Consider the following 24,319-nt stretch of genomic DNA (forward strand, 5'->3'; position numbering starts at 1 on the left):
AGTGTAAACTCTAATAATACATACTGACCACATATTGACTACATGTCCGCATTTAAATAATGTGATTAACCGCAAAGTAGAAAAACCATGTGTGCATATACATATGTTTGTGTATATTCAAGCCAAAATAGATTGGACTCGTCCTTGTTAAGCTTGCAGATATTTGCTTGATAATTTTGGAATAGAAGAGACCATATTCCAAATCTTCCAACTTCGAGGAACCCATCCGAATCAAATTCATGCTTGTTATTTCTTTGCCCCTTGGGTCAAGAAATTCAGTCCGTTTGGGTACAATATAAAACTCAAATTATCTACATGTTAGTGGCGTTTCTTTGGTACTTTCAAGGGGTCTTTGCAAATTTTTTTACTCATAATTCAGTGTTTTGGTTTGGGATTGCTTAATTTTTTTTAAAGCAACTTCTTTAAAAAGTTAAGAACCCTTAATTGTGTTTATTAAGTGAAAAAAAAAGTGCTTTCTTATTCAAAATTTTGGGTCCAAAACAGCAAAAAGCAGAAGTAGCTATACACCTAATTCTCAAAAATGTGTTTTTTTTCACTGAAGGCAGATGAACAATACTAATTAATGAAACTTTCATATTAGTAATCATAACTATTCCATCCTTTTTTTTTTTTTTTTGCTAAAAACACTTTTAGCACTATATTTTACCAAACACTTACTAAGCTCTTTTCACAGCTATTTATTCTCAATGTGCTATGGATGCCTATAGTCTCACTCCCTTTTAGCATAGATGGAGGCCAACAATTATGAACAAAAAGGAAGTTCTTTCCACTTTGAGACTAAGTGAAGGTTCAACTCAAACACTTACAAATTTCAACATGCTAGGACAGAGCGAAAACTTTAAAAACTCTAATTTTGTGGCCCGCGTTTAATATTTTCTTTACCTGTTGTATTCATAATAACACTCACTATCGTACAAACAAAAATATGCAACTCGACATAGTTTTAGACATAAAATTGAGTGAGAAAACATAATATGAAGGAAGACCAGAATTTAATAGAAATTTTGTAAATACTTGCTATATTAATGTAAAATTTTCTAAATAAAAAGGGTGAGAGGGGAACTTGAGCCTATACTTAACTTATAGATTGGATTCATTTTCGTATAACAAATAAAAATTCCTAAATCTTAAAGCCTTGTTGGGTTTGAAGGATTAGATTGAAATGGATAAGTATCTATTTTTAAAGTAGGGTGAATCTCAGTTTACTACCCTTAAGTTTTGTGGTTTTCAACATTTGGTACATGAAGTTTTTTTCGTCCCAAAGTTATACCTAAAGTGTTAATTTTGGGACGGTCTCATATATCCGTTAGTCTGACTGTTAAATCTTCCGTTAATTGATGATGTGGCACCCATGTGGACAATGATTAGGCGTCACGTGTCATTAAAGGGTCCATGTGGAAATTAAAAATTCAAGCTGCCCCACTTGGACATTAAAAAATAATAAAAAATTAAAACTAAAAAAAATTAAAATAATAATAATAAAATAATAATAAATTAAAACTTAAAAAAAAAAAAAAAAATAAAGAAAAAAAAAACTGCGGGTTTTTCCCATCCCCATCCCCATTTCGAACTTCTGTCTTCACCATTGCAAATAGGGGTGGGCATGGGCCAGGCCGGGTATTGCAAATCTGATCACTGGAACTAGACCCTCTATTTTTTTCCCCCCACCCAAACCCTTTTTCCGTCCGATTTCCCTTGCTTGTCAACTTTTGAGTAAGATGACGCTGGCTGCTCGCCATTCAATCCACCATCATAGAAAACCCCTAAATTAATAACTCTAGGCCCTAAAACAACACAATTGACCCCAATTCCCAAATCAAAAAAACCTTAACCCAACCGAATCCCCAAATTCTGAAACCCTAGAATCAAACCAACTTCTGATCCCAGGCCTTGAGATCGTACTCGGAGATCTTCTCATCGAGATTGGCGGCGTCGACATGCCGTTGTCGGCGCAATCGTCCTCGATCATGTGCTTGATGGTCTGCGATTCCAACGCCACCACCTCTTCGACCTTGAACGACTCGCCATTCGAGCTCTTGAGGGTGATCTTCTTCAACAACGACGACATGGTTGTTGACAGTGACAACGATGGTCTCGAAACAATGGTGCCAAATGGTGAGAGAAGTGACTGATGAGATTCAAGTTTGATTTCTTTCTAGTGAGAAGGTGAGGAAGAAGTGAGAGAGAGTTATGATGGAGACTGATGTACACGAGGCCCCAGCTAAAAAATAAAATAAAAAAAATTGAAATAAAGAAAGAAAACAATGAAGTATAATTGTACTACCACTCGAGAAAACAATGTAGTACAAAGGTACACGGGGCCACAACATATATTTTTGTGAGAATTGGGAGAAACGGGTCCAGCGGGCCCTCGTTTTCTCAAGCCTTTGCACCCGCCCCGCTCCTATAATTTTGAGATCCTTGCCCCGGCCCGCCCCGTTTTGTCTTTACAAATTTCAGACCCGCCTCGAACCACATGGAATCGGCTCGCCCCACAGGGCTAGGGCCAATTTGCCCACCCTTAATTGCAAATCCCCAACAACCTCCTGCTCCAAACCCTCATCATCCTCATCCAAAAACCTAACCCCATCCTCCACACCCCAAAACCCAACCTCAGCCAAGAGATGTCGCCGCATGAGTTATTCATGGAGCCCAATCCTCCAACATGCCAAGCCCAAGGCGGCATATCTTTACCTTCCTCCTCTGGATTCGGTCGAGGCCTCCAACCCTTCGCTCGAAATCCAACACCGACGTGGATCTTCCCGAATCCAACCCAGAATTCATATCGTTAGGCACTCCCGAATCGAACCCCTACCCATATCTAGCTTGGAGACCCTGACGTCCTGCAAATCCACTTGTTCTTAGCGGAGATTTGATTCTGAACTTCCTTCAAATTCACAAAAAATGGAAGAAAAAAAATTAAAAATCATAGAGGTAGAGAGAGATAGATCGAGGAGGAGAGAGAGAGTACCTGCAAGATTTGGGTGTCTTCGTGTAGAGAAGAATAATTGAAAGCAAGAATTAATTAAAGTGGGAACTAGAGGTAGAGGAGGGGACGATGGCCATCGAAGTGGGAGTTGGGAGAATTAATTGAATTTAGGGTTGGGTGGGTGGAGAGGAGAGAAATGAGGGAGGGAAGGAGGGAGTGTTGGGACTCGGGGGGGGGGGGGGGGAAGAGTAGGAGATAGCCCAGAAAAAAGAATTAATTTTAATTTTAAATTTTTATTATTTTTTAATGTCCAACTGGGGCCAACTTGAATTTTTAATTTTCACATGGACCCCTTAATGACACGTGGTGCCCATTCATTATCCATATGGACGCCTCATCAGTTAACGGAAGACTTAACAGTCAGACTAACGGATGTATGAGACCGTCCCAAAATTAACACTTTAGGTATGACTCTTGGACGAAAAAAACTTCATATATCAAATGTTGAAAACCACAAAACTTGAGAGTAATAAACTGAGATTTACCCTTTAAAGTATGTTGAAGGAAGAAATGAAAAAATTGTGATCAAAAGGAGCATGATTGTTCGAGAAATAAACCTTATATATTCCAATCATCCCTAAAATAAAAGAATAACAAGGAAGAAGTTTTTATTGTATCTAATCCTCTTATAATCTCCTCAAAATGAAAAATAGTTCCCATCTACCTTTGATATTCTTGAATTTTGTAGAATGATTTGTTCCAGTTACATCGATCCTTTATACCAAACGACTTAGAACCACACAATTTTCATACAAAAGTCCAATAGCAACACATGCATGTATGAACCAGATAAGTTGAATGCATTGAACCTTGCTTCAATCAGCACAGTCAACATGTTTTTCTAATATGTAACTAGAAGTTTTGTATTCAACAAAACCAAATATTGTGTGCTTAGATTCTATATGGCACACAATAATGTTAAGCTAGATTATGAACTAATAAACAATGAGATTATACTTTTGCAGTTGCTTCACGTTAATTTAAACACGAAGACACAAAAAGAACATATTCCACAAATAAAAATAACAGTAAATAAACAAATGAAACAAAGGCAATTAGGTTTGAGAAGCGCCCACAGATTCGATGGCGGTATTGCAAAAAGGCCTCCTGAAATTTAGGAGTTAAAATTGTGATGGAGAGAGATAAAGCAGGTGACGTTTTTCCACGTAACGTGGGTGGAGTCTGACATTCCGGAGATCAGAGGAAACGTGGTGGTCACGCGCTGTTCTCGTGGGGTTCATGGGTTGTTGCAAGCTACTCGCATTTGCATGGATGCCACATTTTCCGACCTTTTCTTCTGCGTCCTACACGTGTCATTGTGTTTCAGAAATACGTACACCACTTTTTCCTCGACGTTCTCGTGTCCATCCCCTCCTCCTCGTTTACTTTCCGCAATGGCAAGGTATGGGTTAACAATAAAGAAGAGTTTATATCTTCAAAATTGAGGAGCTACTCTTCAAGACATTTTATTACTAATTTTATGAAATTTTTATATATAATTAAAACGGTTCATATTAAGAAATTATTCTGTAATTATTATTTAAAAATTTATTTAACATAAGGTTGTTTGGCCAATTAATTGTAGCAAATAAAGAAACAATTTGTATATTTTTATTGTATCCGCCATTTTTTATACATTTCAATTATTAAAGATGTTATTTTTTATTAATTTTTTGCATAAGTGATTTTTATAGAGTAATTTTTAATAAGAATTATTTCGTCTATAATCATCAAATTCCTTCAATCGGTAACAAGAACTTATCCCCAGTCAAGTTACCTTTCTAACAATATACCCTCTTTTCTTATATATCTTTCTTTTGAGTCATGGCACATGATTATTAGTTCATCTAGAATTAATTGAGGTTATTGCCATCATTGGTTCTTGTTGTGTTAATTGAGGTTTTTAATTTACGAGTGAGACATCTCAAATTTTAGTATTTAAAATTCTTGTTGTGTTAATGAGGTTTTATTAGGTTCTAGTACTTTATAATATATATGTCGTTTTATTTTGTAATACGAACAGAGTGTACGAGGCTCGGGAACAAAATCGTCGTATGACTGACCGACGATTACTAGTGATTTCAGCTTCATGTAGGCATGTTGCAAACTACAATCCAAAACTAAGGACGGGTTTTTGGAGTTAGCTCACCCTCGCGGCATCGCAACTCTTTGTCCTAGCCATTGTAGCACGTGTGTTGCCCAAGACATAAGGGGTATGATGATTTATGTATTCCAATGAAATTATATACTTCATAAGTATAATTAGGCATTTATTTATACGTTATAATAAATTTGCTTAAATCTTCCTAGTCCGCTTCGTCCTTCGCCCAAACACCTAAACGCTAAGCGCCAACCCGCAACCGAACTAACGACCAGTGTCTTTTACAATCTTACATGTACTCATCAATTAAACTCATCCATATTGAAGTCAAATATTCCCAAATATTGTGATTCCAATTTATTGGAATCCAACCTAACAGGCCAACTGCCCTTATGTTTAATTGATAATGTATGGTACTCATCTAGTTACGTAACACATGAGTTTGTAGACCATGGATTTCTTTATTAACTCTTTCTAGCCAGCTTTTCAATCATCATCTTAAATTAAATATAACCACAGATTAATAATTGGATCGTAAACGTGTTAAAGAAATGTATTCTCTGATCCATTTATATGTAAACACACATTGTTTTATAGGTAGAGCCACTCCCAAAAGCCATCAGCCGCGAGGGCAAATATGTTATATTAACTTTGTTGTTGAGTGCCCCACGGGCTAGGCCATGGATTATAAAACCAAAACTAGGGGAATTGGGGAGTGGTATTTGAGAGTCTATCGACCATTTGGAGATGGAGAGTTGAACAAACGACTTCTACCATGGAAATTTGAGAAGTTTCCCAAAAATTTAGGAGCAAATAATGTGGATGTGGCTTGTGACCAAAATTGGAAAATGAAAATGGTCATTTTTCAATTTCACAATACTTTTTTTGCACGACCAAAACACATGGCTGAATGGGCATGCAGCCAATTATCAACTCATTGTCATTCCTCAGAACCTAATCGCCACGCGCACTGTCTTCACTTCTCGTTCCTGTCCACAACCTGTGCATGGAAGGCACATTTTAACAATGATTCTATTTATCCCACACGTACCGTGGTGCTCCAGAACCAGAAGAAGCTTTGGTGCTTTGTTTGCTGTGCCTGCCAGTGCCATCTGATTCATTTTAGATAATACTTAAAAAGAGAAATTTCAAAGGATACTTTTTGAAAAGATAAATCACCAAAATGGTTCCTGAGATTTGCATAACTCATCATTTTGGTCTCTGAGATTCCAAATCGATAAAAGTGATCCCTAAGATTATCCACCATCCATCATTTTGGTCATTCCGTTAAAAACTTTGTTAAGTGTCCAGGAGCTCTTGGCCGGAAGTTTGGACAATTTTCAAAGCTTCGTAATTCAATCGTTTCTTAACTAAATTCGACCCATAATATATCAAATGACGATAGGAAAGTGTAGAATAAGATTATACCTATTTCAAAGCCCAATGGTTGCCGGAGATTGCCAGAAAATGGCCTCAAAGTTGACTGGTCCGAGTGAAAACTTGAAAACTTGCCGGAAACTGGGTAAACTTTAAACGTTCATAACTTCTTCAATACTCAACGAAATCAAGTGATTCAAAACAAAAATCACACTTCTCAACGAGATGAAGAGAATGATACTTTTTTTTACGGCTAACTCGCTGTGGTTTGGCCGAAAAACGGCTTGAAAGTGGCTGTTTTGGTCTCAAGTTAGCCACTTTCGAACCGTTGTTTTGGCCAAAACACATTGAGTTAGCCATCGAAAAATGTACTATTCTCTTCATCTCGTCGAGAAGTATGATTTTCGTTTTTGAGTTACTTGATTTCGTTGAGTATTGGAGAAGTTATGAACGTTTAAAGTTTACTCAATTTCCGACGAGTTTTCAAGTTTTCACTCGAACCAGTCAACTTTGAGGCTATTTTCCAGCAATCTCCGGCAACCATTAGGCTTCAAAATAGGTATAATCTTATTCTACACTTTCCTATCTTCATTTTGATATATTATGAGTTAAATTTGGTTAAGAAACGATTGAGTTAAGAAGCTTTGAAAATTGCCAAACTTCCTGCCAAGAGCTATGGGACACTTAACGGAGTTTTTAACGGAAGGACCAAAATGATGGATGGTGCCACTTTTATCGATTTGGAATCTCAGGGACCAAAGTGATGAGTTATGCAAATCTCAGGGACCATTTTGGAGATTTACCCCTTTTTAAAAAAGAGTAATGTTATTCATATCATGTTTTTGTACCACATTTTCAAACCATCTTAGGTGACATTTGATGTGGACAGCTACATCATTTGAATTAATTACATTTTTAAATTTAGTTCATTATTTAATAAACTAATAATTAAGAAAAACTAATTAATTAAATTATGATTGTGGTATACGAGGAGTATTTCTCATTCCTTTCCTTGGATTTTGCAAATTTTTCAAATGATGTTGTTGTCCACATCAGATGTCACCTAAGCTGATATATAAATGTGATATAAATACATGGTATGAATAACATTACTCTTTAAAAAATAGAATTTTAACAGATTTTTTATAAACTCATATTTTTTTTTTTGGGTTGTGATTTTCACACACCCTTAATTATCTTTCCCACACCCCTTCTTATTTTTTAATACTTAATTGATATCTTACTATTTACTCTTCCATATATACCATTTTTACTTTTTGACTTTTAAAAGTTGTTTTTTATTTTTGATTTACTTGGAATGAATCTCCCCCACTCCCCCATTCTTCTCCCGCTTCTTCCCCAAACCTAGACACCTCCCGCTTTTTCCCCAAACCCAAACACCTCTCGTGGCCCGATTCCCTCGCCGTCGTAAATATTTCCACTGCTTCTTCGGAGCCTCCCACTCCCTCCGTCGAGCCCAACGAGACCTATTCTGAAATTTCCACTGCTTATTCTCTTTCCGTTCCCCTGTCCTCTTTATTACTTCTTGTGAAAAACCACAATGGATGACCTGATAATAACAGATGAAGAGCTCCAGATGGACATTGAGTTGCAGAAGATATTGGATATGGCATGCAAGGAGGATGGCATGGAAGAAATTTCAGAATGCATTCCTCCTCTTAACACTTTTGATGGTAAGTTTCTAAAGTATTTTCTCAAATTATTAAGATTGATTTTGGAATTTAGGGTTTTTGTTCTCTTCTTGCCTCAATTTGTTTTTTAGGTTTAGTTTTTTCTTTCCCTAATTTGTGGTTCAAATGTTCATTGAATGAATGAATACTGTTGGTTTAAGATAAATGGATCATGTAACAATGAAGTAACTGAATCTAGGGGAAGAAATTTAGAAAAATGCGTCAAGTAAACAGAAAATCACGAAACTAAGTTTGTAAATGTTTTTGACATCAGAATTTTTTTTACAAGAATAACGAAAAATTAGGCAATGCTCAGAGACTAAGGAGCAAAAGATTAAAAACTACCATGCTTACGTGAATGCACCGGGCAATGCCCTATAACTGATTTTTCTCTCATGTACACGGTACACATGCTATTTACACATCTAGATAAGAACCGTTAGATTGAAAATGAACACACGAGATAAAAAGTATTATTAATATATATTTTTTGTTTGAAATCTCTAACTTAAATTCTTGTGTCTTTTGCCCAAAACAAAATCTCGGTGTCAACTCTGTAATCCAAACACTTGAACTTCGAATGGAGCAAAAAATTACCTATTCCTCATAAAAACTGGAGCAAAAATGTACTTTAACTAGTGGTTTGTGTTGGGGTTTATAAAAACTGGAGCAAAAATGTACTTTTGCCCAAAACAAAAACTGGTGTCAACTCTGTACTCATAAAAACGGAAATAATAGAGAATATTGATTTGTGTTGGTTTTGGGGAAAAAATTGGAATTAGGTTTAATTGTTGTGGTTTTACCTAGGCTCCATGTTTTGGTGTAAACTTGATATAATGCATACAATGCTTTGGTATAAATTTGATACTTAAATGTCTAGCCCATTGATAAAAAGTATATATTCTACATATATAAATGTGTTGGTTTGTGATATATAGGAAGTCAACAAACGATTGATGAGCCCGATAAAATGCTCTCTTTGTTGGCGAAATGTTTTGAAAGTCGAGAAGACCTCATCGGGGAAGTTCGTAAGATAGCATTAATGCAAGGGTTTGCAACCGTTATTAGAAGATCTAAGACAAATACATATGTTGCTATTGGTTGTGATAGAGGTGGGGATTATCAAGCCTCTAAAACTTCACTAGATGAAAGAAAAAAAAAAATCAGGATCTTGCCTCATAAATTGTCCATTTGAAGTCAGGGGGCGTAAAAAGAAATGTGAAGAATTTTGGAAGCTAGAGATAAAAAGTTTATTGCATAACCATGAACTTTCAAATGACATGTGTGGACATCCTTCTTGTCGTCAATTTTCACAAGAGGAAATTTTACGAATTAAAGAAATGAGCAAGGCTGGTATACCACCACGCCAAATTCTATCTTCGCTTCGGCAAGGCAATCCTCATCTTCAAGTAGTTTCTCGAAACATCTATAATCTAAGAGCTAAGATTGTGAAGGAAAGTCTGGCTGGGCGTCCAGTTATTCAAGCATTATTAGAAGAACTTGGTGAAGGTGGTTTCACTTATAACATTGAGTATGATCATGAAGGCCACTTGACTCATTTGATCTTTGCTCATCCCTTGTCTATAGAGTTGACCAAGAGCTACCCATATGTTTTTGTGATGGATTGCACATATAGGACCAACAAGTATAAGATGCCATTATTGGATATCATAGGAGTTTCAAGTTTCAACACATCCTTTTATTCTTGTTTTGTTTTCATGCAAAATGAGAAAGAAGAGGATTATGTGTGGGCTCTAAAAATGTTTAGTAAGATTTTGGGAGTTGATAATCATCCTATGGTGATTATAACGGATAGGGAGTTGGCATTAATGAATGCTATACACATTGTCTTTCCGAGTACTTCCAATCTTTTGTGCGTGTGGCATATTGAGAAAAATATACTTGCAAATTTATAAAGCTCATTTTGAGGAAGAAGTTGATTGGATTGATTTCATTTCTACTTGGACAATTTTAATCCAATCTCCTAATGAAACATCATTCAATGAAGCTTGGAGTCGTTTTGAAGTTAAGTACGAGGAGAAGAAATTTGTTTTGAAATATATTCTTGGTACTTGGCTTTCATATAAAGAAAAGTTTGTAAGTGCATGGTCAGAGAAAGTTACCCACTTTGGTAACCGTGTTACTTCAAGAGCCGAAGGTGCACATGCAACGCTAAAAAAATATCTTCAAGTTTCAACTGGAGGTCTTCGCGAGGTAAAAGAAAAAATATGCCTTGCTATTGAAATCAATTTCAAGAAATCAAAACTCAACTTTCAAGTGAAAAAGTTAGAGTTTCACACAAGTTTCGACTTCCCTTCTTCAAAGAGGTTGTTACTCATGTATCTAGATTTGCATTGAATGAATTATATAATCAATATGAAGCCTCAAGTTCTTCTGATCTTCCATCTCAATGTAAGGGTCATTTTCTCAAGACAATGGGTCTTCCTTGTGCTCACATGATTAGAGAGATGAATATTGAAGTCTTGCAACTAAATGACATACATCCACAATGGAGGATTGATAGAAGATTGTTTGTCAATGATCGTCATGTAAGCTTGGACAATGAACAAGATCAAATAAGCGGCCTTCTATTGGAGTTTAAAGATAAGTATGAAAAGTTGCCTCTTACTCAAAAAGAGGATACCAAAAGGCAACTTTGTGAATTTATTGATACTTCTCTTCCATTAACTCTTGAGCCTAATGTTAAACCTCACAAAGGTCGTCCAATGGGTTCTAAAAATAGAAAAGAATCAAGCTCTACAAAGCGTGGTCCTTCAAAGTTTGAAATAGTGGAGAAGGCTCAGAAACGTGCTCGACGGGTATGTCATTTTTTTATTTATCTTTTAATATTGTCTACTATGGTCATGATTATTTATATATACGTATAACTTAATGTTCATTGTTTATAGGTGTGATGAGCATAATGATTTGCCAAAGAAACTTTTTGTTAATAATAGCTTAGATGTGTAAAGAACACATTAAGGTACATATATTTTTGTTGATTTTTCCCCATAAAAATACTAATTAAGTTTGTAATTTTCTTTCCTTTTGTTGACATGTTTTTATTTTCTTGTAGGTTGGAGTGCATGGGTTTCCTATCTTTTTGGTAATATTGACATCTCCTTTTGAACACAAGATTAAAGGCCAAACATAGTGTAGGCAGAATGTTAAAGCTTGTAATGATATCTGATGTATTTTTTGGGGCATGAGGTTACTATTATGGGGATTAAAGTGTATGTGGATTGCTTACTAGTATTTTGTACAATTCATGTAACTTATGCATATATGCTATATCATTAGGTAATCGTTTTATTTTTATTTATATAATAGGTGTTTTATACTTGTTTTGGGATCTCTCAGATTAGGCAGTAGAGCTTGAGTTACAAATGGGCATATACGGTTGAGTGTTAGAAAAAAAAAACAAGTTTAAAATAAAATAACAAAAGTATTCTAAAATTCCAATGGTCAAAAAGTAAAAAGGGTATATATAGAAGAGTAAATAGTAAGATATCAATTAAGTATTAAAAAATAAGAAGGGGTGTGGGAAAGGTAATTAAGGATGTGTGAAAATCACAATCCTTTTTCTTTATAATGTTTTATAATATTGATACGAAAATTAATATTAAATTGTGAGATGACAGAAAACGAATATTGCAAGGACAAGTTGATATTTTATAAACTTCGTTCGGAAGTGTATTCGTCCTGCTTGCATTACAACGAATAAGAAGTATATATAGGCAGATAACGAAATAGCTTTATATGATTATTTAACAACCAAAGAAATGAAGCAAGTTGGGTCAAGATAAAAAGATAACAAAATAACACAGGGAAGTGAATGTCCACAATGACGATTTTATGGTCATTTTCTAATGAAACACATTACACTTATTTTGAATGAAACCAAATAAATCCAATGAATAAATCACATTGGATTTGGACAAGATAGGCAGGACGCTGGTGCAAGTCTCTTTCTTCCAAATAAGGTCATTTAGATAATTATTTATTTTTTGTCATCATTTAACTGTGAAGTTAATCAGAAGAATAAATTTCCGTCTCTGGGTGGAAAAACAACCATGTGTTTTGCGTGTGTAATGTGTATACCTAGCTTTAAAAAAAAAATTGGGTAAAGAATGCGTGCATACCATGTGTAGAAGGTATAATTGGATAAGGGGAATGCTAGCAAACCTTTCGCTTAAATCTTCTTGTTTTATTTTGTTGGCTCTCTTTCTCATTCTTCAATGTTGTTGAGTTCGAACCATTTACTTTTTAGATCACCGTTTAAAGATTAACTTTGCAAAAATCAATCAAATTAGAAATTTCAATGTTTAAGTTTCTCATGGTTCATCTATTTATTAGATAATCATTAGATGACTAAATAATTTCAGATTTAGTGAATATTTTCACACATTATCTTAAAAGGGTGATCTACAATGTAGAATTTCTCAGAGCAAATGCATGGGGTTCCCTTATCATCAAGCAACAATCCAGAATAAGAATGAGAGCTAAGAAGGTAGAACGAGAAAGTATAAGTGAGAAGGTTTGTAGCATTCCTCATTATGGTAATACCTAATTGGTATTCTTATTTTACACACACACACACACACACACGTACACTCAACTAAGCTTATTTAAGGGACACGCTTATAAGCCGTAACAGATCTAAGACTCTAGCCTTATGGGGTCATAGTGTAAAAAATCCAAACATAGCATGTAAAAGTTATCCAATTTTTTGCACAAAGGCATTTAATCGAGCACTTAATAGGCATATGTCATCATTGTGCCTAGATATGTCGATGGCTTCCCAAGCCCGATGCCGAGACATGTTGAGCATCGCCTACCAATGTGTGCTTCCAAGGCCTACCGAGCATGCATCACTTGCCAAGATTTGTCAAATTATGCTGAAGAGACATTTCGTCGAATAGTTTGGAGGCATTCAAGTCCAATACCAAATGGCCATAGGGTCATCCTACAAACCTTCCCCACATATTTTCCGACTTCCATAGGGTGCCGAGATCTAGTAGAACCCTCATGGCATACTAAGTATTGTATTTCAACGATCCCAATTATGTATCTTTTAGGTACCCAAATCGAAAACCATACATATGATTGTTAGATTTAATGGTGGTCATCTTAATGTTCCTTGGAGTATCGTATTCATCTATTTGGTTGACTACAATTTGTCGTTAATGATTTTCAATTTATCTAATTATTTGCATATATAATCTATGATTAACGATATCAGATCATACTTTATACAATTCACTTGTAAATAGGGCAACAATGCTAATCACTTGTTCATATATCTATTTCTATGAGAATTAGGTAACTAAATAATTTTCGATTTGAGTGAATCTTTTACTACAATGATTCAACACAAGGACCTAAAAAATAAACTATTCGGGTCATGATATAGGGTTTAAGAATGGACCTAACTATTTATTAACATTGTATTACCTTATTAACTAGTTAGTACTTGAGCATTACTATATTACATTTTTACATAAAAGATGCTCTTGATTAGCTCTTGTTTAATTTCAATTAAGCCATGTGGGATAGTACAAGCCTGGATTATGAAATTGCATTGCATGTGCATCATCTTTCACGGAATGTATACGATCGAAAAGCTTGATAAGTAATCTTGCTCGAGACTATAATTGTGGATCAACTAACCTAAATTCATACTAGGGTTCAAAATTCAAAGGGTAGCCAAGTTGAATAAACATATTAAAGTCCTAAAGGCTCGTAGAAGTTCGAATTTTGACAAAGCCAAACTTAATTAAACTAATGCAACTATGCCATTAATCGTCCCAATTTACCAGCAATATAATATAGAATAATACTTGCATTCTTCGGAAGAATGGATGTATTCTACCTTTTGCAAATAGTGTATATCTATCGTATAAACTCTATAATTGGAACAGTTTAGTTTCTTAATTTTTATTTGAAATCCCCATGAAAATATCATTCGAATTGAACATCGTGTATGTAAACCATCATAGGTTCTTGAAGAAGAGGATTATACAGATACAAGAAAGAATGAAGAAAGAAAGACAGAGAGAGAAGTAGAAGAATTAGAGTTTAGAGAGAGAAATCAGTTATTCAATTGTAATATTCTTTTCTTATTAGTTACAATGATTTGTTACAAGCTATTTATAATAACCCTTTGGTAGCTTACACTCTAAGTCACAACATAACCAACTCAACTAACTTCATACTCATTTGACACTTGTCCATTTCATAACCATTGGATCTTAGTACTCCTAACATCCCCCCTCAAGCTCAGGGGCAGAGAATTTGAGCCTGAGATTGTCACAATGAGTCTGAAAGAGAGGAGCAGACAAGCCTTTTGTCAGTATGTCAGCAAACTGCTCGGCTGAAGACACAAAATGAACCTGCAATTGCTGTGTTGCGACCCTCTCACGAACAAAATGCACATCAACCTCTATGTGTTTCGTTCGCTGATGTTGAACTGGATTTAAAGTCAGTGCTATAGCAGATAAATTGTCACAAAAGAGGACCGGCTTTTCTATAACTGGAATATGCAGAAAAGCCAACAATTGGTTGATCCAATCAAGTTCAGCAGCTGTAGTGGATAGAGCCCGATATTCAGCTTCTGTGGAGGAACGAGAGACAGTATTTTGCTTCTTGGATGACCACGAAATAGGATTAGAGCCCAAAAATACAACCATTCCAGTGGTTGACCGGCGATCATTAGGATCGCCAGCCCAGTCTGCATCACTATATGCAGTAATATCCAGGGAACCCTTGACATAATGAATACCACAACCTTGAGTAGCTCTTAAGTACCGAAGGATCCGTTTAACTGCCATGAAATGAGAGTCCATAGGGTGCTGCATAAACTGACAAACCTGATGTACTGCAAAAGCGATGTCAGGTCGAGTAAATGTCAAGTAGTGTAAAGCTCCAACTAAACTTCTATAAAGAGTCGGATTATTAAAAGGTTTCCCATCATCTTTGAGCAATCGGTTATATGGCAAACAGGGAGTGGCACATGGTTTAGACAGCAGCATTTCAGACTTAGTTAACAAATCTGTAACATACTTATCTTGAGAAAGAAACAGGCCATCCTTCTTTTGCAAGATTTGAATCCCTAGAAAATAATGTAAAGGGCCCAAATCTTTAATATCAAATTCCTTAGCAAGTGACTGAATAACCTCAGTGATTGCTGTAGTTGCACTGCCAGTAATAATAATGTCATCCACATACAGAAGTAAAATGACCACATAATTGTCAACCAGTTTCACAAACAAAGAAGGATCAGTATAAGTAGATGTGAACCCCAAAGATGGTAGAAAGGAGGTAAATCTCTCATTCCAGGCTCTAGGTGCCTGTTTCAAACCGTATAAAGACTTATGTAATCTGCAAACATAGTCCTCATGATGAAGATCAACAAAACCAGGTGGTTGGGCCAAGTATACCTCTTCATGCAAAATCCCATGAAGAAACGCATTTTTCACATCCAACTGTCGCAATGACCAACCAAAGTGTGCTGATAAAGCTAAGACTAACCGCACTGTTGTTGGTTTAACAACCGGACTAAAGGTTTCCCCATAGTCAATCCCTTCTTCTTGATTAAAGCCTTGAGCGACCAGTCGGGCCTTATACCTCCCAATTGACCCATCAGCATTCTTTTTGATCTTAAACACCCATTTGGAACCAACTAAATTCTTATGTTTTGGTAGAGGAACCAAAGACCATGTACCCTGAGAGTGTAAAGCAGCAATCTCCTCTTGCATAGCCTCATACCATACTGGAGTCTTTAAAGCAGATTTATAAGTGGCAGGTTCCACTTGAGTCAAGTCAACACCTCCATTGTCATGAACAGCCGCAAGAAGAGCAATCTTCTTAATAATACCACTTTTAGATCTTGTCTGCATGGGGTGGAGGTTAACAGGAGGTATGGAGAGAACCACTTGCAATTGGTCAGGTTGGAATTCAGGTACCACATGGAGTATGGAAGACAAGGGCTGTGTTGGTGATGTAGCAATGGATTGACTGCAACCTGGAGATTCTGTATCTGAGATTGAAACTGTCCCTGGATGGGTAGTAGACCCTTCTGAGATTGGAATAGGTACAGTATTTAGCATGACATTATGTGATGAGGAATTCATATGATGGTTATGGTGTGGGAACACAAGAACATTATTGTGATCTGGAACTGGACTTGGGGTTTGAATGACTGATGGCAGTGTTGAAGAAGTAGAGTGATGTGTAGTGTGAAGAAACCGATAAGGAAACTTTGTCTCATCAAAAATGACATGTCTAGATATATAGATTTTGTTTTTAGTCACATCATAGCAGATATACCCTTTATACTTAGATGCATACCCCAAAAATACACATTTGGTTGTTCTAGGGTCTAGTTTAGTGTTGGTGTAAGGTTTTAACCAAGGATAACAAGAACAGCCAAAAACTTTCAGATGTTGGATCTCAGGTTTTGAATTATACAGCAATTGGAATGGAGACTGGTTGTGTAAAGAAGGAGATGGCATCCTGTTGATTAAGTACACTGAAGTTTGACAAGCAACTGACCAAAATAGGGATGGTAGAGATGCAGTTTGTAACAAAGTGATAGATGTTTCAATGATGTGTCTGTGTTTCCTTTCGGCAATGCCATTTTGTTCGGGTGTATGAGGACAAGACACTTGATGATGGATGCCTTTATCAGATAAGTATGTTTGAAATGCCTTACTAACATACTCACCACCACCATCACTTTGAAGAGTTTTAATGGAGACTTGAAACTGATTTAGAATAAAATTGTAAAAGGCCCTAAAGATTCCAAAAACATCACTTTTATTGCAGATAGGAAAAATCCAGGAATATTTGGTACAATGATCAATGAGAGTGACATAGTATTTGAAACCGTCAAAAGAAATACACGGAGCAGGCCCCCACACATCACTATGAACAATATCAAAAGGTTTGACAGACTTGACTAGGGAAGAAGAAAATGGCAATTTGCTAAATTTGCCCTCTAAACAGGTCTGACACAGAGATGGGTTTGTATCAGTAACACAGAAAACATTTGACGATGTAAGAACCTGAGAAACTATTGAATTTGAAAGGTGACCTAATCTCTTATGCCAAATACTGTGAGGAACTTGCTTTCCCAGAAAGGCTGCAGGATGTCCTGTGAAGCTTGCTGCAGGAGATGTTGAAGAGATGATGGGGTACAATCCATTGTTACACAGCCCTTTGTAAAGTATCCTCCCTGTGGCTTTGTCCTGAATCCAAAAAGAAAACGCATCAAAAATCAACCAACAATTATTATCCAGACAAATCCTATGCACAGACAACAGATTTTGAGACAATTTTGGTACATAAAGAACTGAAGTAAGTTTAATAGGCTGCTTTGAAGTTCTGAGAAGTGTAGAACCAATATGAGATATTGCTAAACCTTCACCATTCGCTGTCTGAATTGTCTCATGTGATGGATATGGAGTTGCCAAGGAGAGATTACTCAAATCTGAGGTCATGTGATTATTGGCACCAGAATCAGTAAGCCATACTTGTTGCTGGGATGGTGCAGATGGCACTGGCACTGTGAATGGAGAATATGGACCACTAGGTGTTGCAGCATGTAGAGCATTGAGTTGAGGATTAGAATTCTTTTGAAAACATGTGTCTGCACTGTGATATTGATTTCCACATATAGTACAACCAGAAGGAGCACCAGAGTTGCGAAATCTGCAAGTATCCGCAAAATGGTTGTTCTTTCCACAAATTTGACAACCCTGTACAGAGTTTGTATTACGAAAACGACATGTTGATGCCAAATGATTGTGTTTCCCACAGATTTGACAAGGTTGAGACAGAAATCCATAATTGTTTGATCTTGGTGGTGAAGTACCGAGGATTCCAGGAGCAGGACTTGAATGAAAATTCTTGTAATTGCCATACTTGGGATTGAAGTTAGGAGTGAACCGATTCCTGCCTTTGGTATTATTGAAAGACTTGTATGCAGTCGAATTCGGACTAGCATGGTTATTGTTACCATAATTCCCAGAAAAAGACTGATTCTTGGAAGGTAAACCATTACTTTGAGCCATTAATGCAGACAACACAGGTGAATGAGAACAATTTTCAAGCAAAGTTTCTTCAGCAAGTAATTGAGATCGAAGATCTTTCAGTGCTATCACACTCTCCCGACCCCTGATCACAGACCTTATGGTATTGAATTCAGCAGGCAAACCATTTAGTGTAAGAATCACAATGTCATCATCATCAAAGAATACACCAGCAGCAGACAACAAATCTCTTGCTTCCTTAATTTTCTGCAAATATAATGTGACAGAATCAGTACCCTTCTTTATTGTCTGAAGTTCGGATTTGAGTTGGAAAATACTCGTTCTTGTGACTGTAGAAAATTGATCTTTAAGACGAGTCCACAATTCTTTGGAGCTAGTACTTCCAATGACACAAGAAACTGCAGCAGGAGATAGAGTCGCAGTGATCAATTGCATTAATGCCTTATCATGCATCTTCCATATAGTGTAGTCATCAGAAGGAATCCGTGTAGACGAATCACCAGACAAAACTGCAGAAGTAGCCGAGGAATCTTGACTGAATTGAGCAGGACACGGCATTGAACCATCAACAAAACCAATGATGCTATGGCCTTCAAGAAGGAGCTGCATCTGAAAATGCCAAGCCAAATAATTCGTCTCGTCCAATTTCACATTAACCGAACTGGAAACAGACGAAATCAACGAAGTAATCGGAGACTGTAAGATCTGTAACTGAGCTGCTGTTACCATTGTTGCAAATTGTAGAGAAATTCCAAAGAATCTTGACTGACACCAAATCACAAACAGTTGGTATGCACCCTTTAACGAGTGAAGAACCAGACGAAGATTTTCAGAAAAAAAACACCCCAATATATCAGAAACACGATCAACAATAACCCAATATTCCAGAAAACCAAAGCAAAAGAAAAAGCAATCACAGTAGCGGAAGCAATCGAAACCAAGATCGACAAAACCGGCAAGCGTTTTACGCTTGTTCGGGCGATGATACCATGTAAACCATCATAGGTTCTTGAAGAAGAGGATTATACAGATACAAGAAAGAATGAAGAAAGAAAGACAGAGAGAGAAGTAGAAGAATTAGAGTTTAGAGAGAGAAATCAGTTATTCAATTGTAATATTCTTTTCTTATTAGTTACAATGATTTGTTACAAGCTATTTATAATATCCCTTTGGTAGCTTACACTCTAAGTCACAACATAACCAACTCAACTAACTTCATACTCATTTGACACTTGTCCATTTCATAACCATTGGATCTTAGTACTCCTAACAGTGTAGTCATCCAAATGTATCAAATAAATTAAGGGTCATTATGGATATGTTAGTTGATACTCACATCGTCGATTTGTTTCCTACATTTGGATGACTATCTAAACGATCTCCAATTCGAATGATTTTTTGTAAAAATAATCTTCAAATGAAGATTAAAAATTTGACCGATTCCGATTATAAAATTTATATGATAAATATACATTATTAAAAAAAAAGGATATGTGCATTCCTCCGAAACTCAAGTATCATCCCTTGAGATACATGAAGGTTTATGTATATATTAGGATAATTTATATATATTAATCTGTGTTGTTGTGCGTCCATCATTATTACAAAGAATATTGTCAATTATTTATTAAGAAAGACCATCATTAGGGTCACTGCAATAAGGTCCAAATAAGAAATGGGACGATCCAAATCTTGTGTTCGAATTCACATGAACTTTGAACTAAGTCATGTACGAATCAACATATCATAATGCAAGTTGTGGGTAATAAAACATAACATTAGTAAGTTTGTTCGCACAGATACATAGTGCTATTAGGTACCTGAATTATTCCCCCCAATAATATAAAGCACCTGTGTTTCCTAACCCAACTTGTCATCTTTTGCTTAGCAAAATACTAATACTTTTAGCTTATGATCAACTCAAATATAATGTTTAGTTGTTTTGGTTAGCTGGAGGCTTGATTTATAAGAGTAGTGTTACGGAAACCACATTTTTATGTTAAGTTCGATTAATGTTGACTATTATATACAACTAAACATCAACGAGTTAAAATATTAATCAACGTGTTATATATGTACATACCACTATCGATGGTAACACATTAATTATATGATATTAATCTTATATATGGTACTAGATTTGTGACACCATTTTTTTACACAACTTTTAACACACGTTTTTTGGGCTCACTTTGTAATGTAATGTATTTTGACGATTCAAACCGTCTATCTTTTAGAACATATTCATCTAGTATCCTTGCAAAAAATTAGACAAATCGAAAATCATTAAAACATTCATTTGTAGTGAAGAAAATAGATGAATACGATTCTACAAGAAAGAATCCTAAACCTTTAAAATAACGGTCATATGGTTTTAGATTTGGATGACTTTTGATAGACATGATTTTTTAGGGAAGACCTAAAAGATAGACAAATCAATTCGTTAAAATACATTATAAAATGAATCTCACAAAAATATGTGTAAAAAGTTATATAAAAAAATAATGTTAAGGATTCGTCCCATATAATATTACAAATACGTCGTATTCCTAAAATCATTGAATTTATAATCAATTAATCACACTTCGAGTCTTAATTAATAGTTTGTTGCAAAGTGCAAACATTTTTTAATTAGAGGAAGATAAATTTCCCAATTAGGAGTCTATGCATCCAACAAACCTTTTCCTTTTTTAGGTAAACAAACTTTTCCTTTTAAGAAGTGTATATGGCCGGATGGCCCACGTCGTTTTCAATAAAACTAGCATTTGTCTACACATTTTTTTAGAAAATGAGAAGGAGAGAGGGAGAGAGAGAACATGGGGGAGTGTAAAGTTTTTGTTTTTATTTTTATTTTTTTATAAATATTGGAGGTATTTTAACATTACATGTAGGTGAGGCTTTAATAAAAAAATGTAAAATTTGGACCTGTGAAATTACATTATTGCCCATCATTTTTTTGTGTGATGGAAGACTAATTTATCTTTTCACCATTTTTTGGTTGACAAACAGAATTTTATTAATTAGTAGAGATGAGGAGGTAGGACAGAGATTTTGCAATAGGTGGTAAATGGTTTTTTTTTTTTTTTTTTTTTTTTTTTTTTGGGAAAGATAGTAATATATTGAAATCAGCTAAGTGAAATACAAACAGGAGTCACACTTCGACTCCCAGTCCCTCAACGGGGAAGAAAAGTGTTGCCTAATAATCACACAAGGAGCATCAAAGAACTAGAAAGAAGAGGCAATTAAACATCACCATAATACCTTATAGGAAACAAAAAATAGGGGACAAGCCCCTCAAAAATTACACAATGGAGGACAGGGTAGACCGTCACGAGAGAGGACCATCACCAGTGAGGGTGGAGGCATAATTGCCCAACTCATAAAGCCCCTCCTAAACATCAGGATTGACGCTTTATCAGCATATCTTTGGGGGCTTGTGCATGTAATCGATCGATTAACTTTCCAAATGATTCGCAAGTGCATTTACCCTTTTAAATTGAGTATTAACCGTTTATATTACGGTTTAAAAATATTCTTTTTTACTTGTAAGTAAATTTGAATCACATTATTACAAGTTCATTGTGATGTTTAACCCACTCCCTTCAATGTGTGGATAAATATTTAAAAAAAAAAAAAAAGAGTATTATGTCAAAATTTTCATAGACCGTAGCCACTACTAATCGACATTAGTACTATCTTCGATTTAATTACTTGAACAATTTAATATGTGGGCAATTTTATACAAAATCATCGACATAATTAGTAGTAAAACAATTCATTATAAAAAATAAAATAAAAAAATTAACTTCACACGATTTTCAACGAAAGAGTACATATGCTTCAACATAATTTGCTCAAGAAAATAAAAATGATTACTAATTTCAACAAAGAAACTAAAAAACTAAGAAAGCTGAGGTTTTGTAAAATGAAGAGCATATCAACTTACTTATAAGATCATGTAACTTCTTTTTTTCCAACGTTTTTCATGAAGCACAATACTCAACTACTGGCCATACCTACTCAATCAATTTTCAACCAAATGAAATTGGCATCCAGGAATCTCATTAAATTAAGTTTCCTTTTTCATGATTTCGAGACAATATGTATCATGTGGTAGGAAAGTGGAATAAATTTATTTCCAATTCTTTGTAGCCGCCCACTAGTGATTGCATGCGGTGAAAAATAGATAGGACTTTACCCTTTATGTATACATGCATTTCACCTCATGCTTTTGGTATATACTAAACAAAGAAAACGACAACTATTTATCATTTTATTTACTTTGTTTCGTACACTGTATCCCTATTGCATTACGAAATTACTCACTCTTGAAGAAAGAGCAAGAATTATGATGAAACGACGTTGACGGAGGATTGGCTTTCAACCAACTTTGTCCTCGCCTCATTGCCTGCAAAAATTGATCGATAATATTTATGACTCCATCATAAGTTGGAATTATGTTCATGTCAATCACAATTAATATGTGCGTAAAAATGTATTTATGCACGCATGTTAATTTGTGGATTGACAATAGTAGTAATAATAACATAATAATGTATGAATTGTAATGGGTAGGGCAAGCATTTCAAAGAAAACTAAGAATTTCGACAGGCTAAATAAGGATTTTGTCGTTAAACATTTTACAAGATTTCAAACAGGTCTAAGATATTTTTATTTTATTTTATTATACGAAGTTTAAATCTCTAAAAAAAACCAAAACGTTAACCATTTTTGCCCAAAATAATGTTTTATTTCGTCAGATAAAGTTACTTTGTCTGACTAAAGTTGGTTCAACAGACAACATATAATTTTTGATAGTGCATCATGTACTTCTAACTCGGTATTTTCACTGGAGATGAGTATGATGACTTTATTGGAATGTCAATAGTAGCAATCAATTAATATGAAAGTACATAAACATAAAATCAATAAGACCTTTGGGTGTAACAATCAAGTTTTATTAACTAATTATGTATTACAATGTAATAGATACACGTATTTGAATACAAATGACGTTGTAATACTACAATGTATAGTATGACGCTCCCACCTAAGAATTTTCTCATAAAAACGAATTAATAGTGTTAGTATATGAATGACTTGATAACAACATGTTGATTGATGTTAAGGTAGTATGACACTCACAACCGAACATTTCTCATACAACCGGATTAAACCATTTTTTTTCGAAAAAATGGCTGAATCATTACAAGATTAATGAAGAACAATCGAACAATCGTATAAATAATTTATATTTGGCCTTTAGCCATAATAAAGTTGGATAGTTGTTCAATCCTAGAATACATTAAACAAGTATTCTTTAGCAAATTCACCTCAATCCAAAATCCAGAACAATAATCCACACTGGTACCTATCCATTTCTAACTTAGTATTGAATACATAAACCGGCTGAGTGAAATGGTTGGTGTAGTCTTTATTTTCCACTAATGAAAATGAGATTTTCTGTCGACGAAGATTGATTGAGTTGGTAATGATCATTTTCTTCGCTAGATCAAGGTCAAAGTTTGAATCCTGTTGCCGGCAATTCCTTAAAAGAAAAAAGACGACGAATTTGCTAGAAATTGACTTTTCAAACTTAATAATTCTTTAGAAAAGATAAAATGACTGAACAATTGCCAAATCAAGGAGCAGCCACATTGGCTTTTTATGAAATACTCATGATAACTGTTTAGCAGCCAAACTTTGTTCATTACTATCCTAAACTACACTAAGCTTAAGAGATGAGTTTGATTTCGGAACTAGAGGAGGATACTTTAACCACCGGTTCACGACTTGCAATTAGAATTTTTGAGGGAAAAGTATGATATTAATTGATAGAAAGTAGAATACGTACAATATTGAGGATAAGGTATATAACAATGAGCCTCGATACAAATTTTGTCAGAATTTTAACCTGATCGAAGAAAAAAAAATGTCTTGCACCGTAAAAAAGTTAACTAGTACTATCCTCGATAAAAATATCTGCAATTATATGGTTTTTTCAAACTAAGTTATACAATCATTGGAACTCAGACTAAACCGTGCAATCCTGTGTGCAATTTTGTTTGCCTACCTTTCAATTTTCAAA

General features: G+C 35.2%; 2 long non-coding RNA genes across 2 annotated transcripts; one reads left to right on the forward strand and one right to left on the reverse strand.

Moving 5' to 3' along the window:
• Positions 1 to 2,227: 2,227 nt before the first annotated feature.
• Positions 2,228 to 3,173, reverse strand: LOC126610063 (uncharacterized). The gene is made up of 2 exons (XR_007618359.1): positions 2,993 to 3,173; positions 2,228 to 2,908 (listed from the first exon to the last, which is right to left on the reverse strand). It is a non-coding gene; the product is annotated as an uncharacterized LOC126610063 (long non-coding RNA).
• Positions 3,174 to 7,895: 4,722 nt separating this feature from the next.
• LOC126610065 (uncharacterized) lies at positions 7,896 to 11,563 on the forward strand. The gene is made up of 4 exons (XR_007618361.1): positions 7,896 to 8,182; positions 9,118 to 10,998; positions 11,089 to 11,162; positions 11,256 to 11,563. It is a non-coding gene; the product is annotated as an uncharacterized LOC126610065 (long non-coding RNA).
• Positions 11,564 to 24,319: the final 12,756 nt, after the last annotated feature.

Source organism: Malus sylvestris, chromosome 17, assembly GCF_916048215.2.
Source record: "Malus sylvestris chromosome 17, drMalSylv7.2, whole genome shotgun sequence".
Lineage (NCBI taxonomy): Eukaryota > Viridiplantae > Streptophyta > Magnoliopsida > Rosales > Rosaceae > Malus > Malus sylvestris.